Genomic DNA, 1,552 nt, shown 5'->3' with positions numbered 1-1,552 from the left:
TTTCTGAATAAATTTAAAGTAGTAATAAGTTATGTAAAAGTATATAAAATAATAAAATATAGTATGTGGAAGTGTGTGTATGTCATGTCTAATATTATAACTAAAAACTCATTCAGGATGAATTATAGACATACTATTTGCAGTAAGTGCGGACAAATCGTTAGCAATAATACTAGTTAAGGCCATCATATATATCATCCATAGAGAACACTGGCAAAGCCCATAGTTGAGACAGACATTTATAATGCTGGATACTTACATAAAGTTCTTTATTAAAATCAAGAATGTTATAAGAGCATGCAATTCAATCATCCTCTTTACAAATGCAGATAAATTCAAATAACCATCAAAAATGTGAAACTGGTGCTCACTTTGACAGCACATATACTAAAATTGGAATGATATAGAGAAGATTAGCATGGCCCCTGTGCAAGGATGACACGCAAATTCATGAAGAGTTCCATATTTTTATGTGATAGAGAATGGAATTTCAAAGGGGAAAAGAGGGGAAGGAGGGTATTACCATGGGATATTTTTTATAATCATGGAAAATGTTTAATAAAATTGAGAAAAAAAAGTGAAACTGGAGCTGCAGATATGGCTCAGTGATTCAAGGTCCTTACCTAACAACCTTATGGCCCTGGTTCCATTCCTCATCACCCATGTAAAGCCAGAGTGGCATATGCACTTGAAGTTCATTTGCAGAGGCATGAGGAATTTGTTCTCTCTTTCACTCTCTCTTTCTCTCTCTCTCTGCCTCTCCTTTCTATCTCTCTTTCTCTCTCTTTTCAGACAAATAAATAAAATATGAAACTATATTCAACTCCTAGAAAAATCATGTATGATGAAAAACTTTTTCCTAAGGTGATGTGAACACACATTTATTACCACAGATAAGGCTCAGACAACATACAAAAGTACAATTACAATTGTAGGTAGGAAGGGCTGTTGGTAATTGTGTGCAGGCATCTTGAATAAGACTACATCAGATGCAGGTTCTAGGTGCTGCCAGGGCAGACAAGGGGGAACCCATGTTCTTGATCATTTGTCCCAGCATGGCTGCCAAAAAATATATATTTTTCCTCCTCCATCTCCTACTCTTAAGAAGAATTGGTAGGTTTCAGTTGGGGCCCTGTTGAAGTGTGATGGGCTGAATCTCTCCTCAGAGTCTATGTCCATCTGAAAAAGACAAGCATATTCTCCAATGAAATCAGCACCAATAAATGGAATAACCATTATTATGTTAGAGAGAATTTAATAGGTGTAGATCCTTTTGAAGCCCATAATTAGTGGGAGCTTGATAACAGAGAGTAGGATCACGCTTTGGATATGGCTCTGACTTGTTTCCCAGCTCCAGCTATAGCTTCTATTCCACTGAGCTTATCAGTTAGCCAAATCAAGAGCAGTTTGTTTCCCACCTTGGCTGTGGGCCACTATTTCATTTTTGTGAGTATCGTGTTCTGTTGTTTACTGCAGACTGTTTTAGACCATGAGTTGCTTGGACAGATGTTGGTCATGTAGCACCTTCTGGCACTAAATGAGTTAACTGTCT

The 1,552-nt window shown here is 37.0% G+C and overlaps 1 non-coding gene across 1 annotated transcript; it reads left to right on the top strand.

The window, feature by feature from the left end:
• The first annotated feature begins 363 nt into the window (after positions 1-363).
• On the top strand, positions 364-470 carry LOC123461802. Its single transcript, XR_006637867.1, has one exon. It is a non-coding gene; the product is annotated as a U6 spliceosomal RNA (small nuclear RNA).
• Positions 471-1,552: the final 1,082 nt, after the last annotated feature.

This window comes from Jaculus jaculus, chromosome 6, assembly GCF_020740685.1.
Source record: "Jaculus jaculus isolate mJacJac1 chromosome 6, mJacJac1.mat.Y.cur, whole genome shotgun sequence".
NCBI lineage: Eukaryota > Metazoa > Chordata > Mammalia > Rodentia > Dipodidae > Jaculus > Jaculus jaculus.
This window is presented reverse-complemented; position numbering and strand designations above follow the sequence as displayed.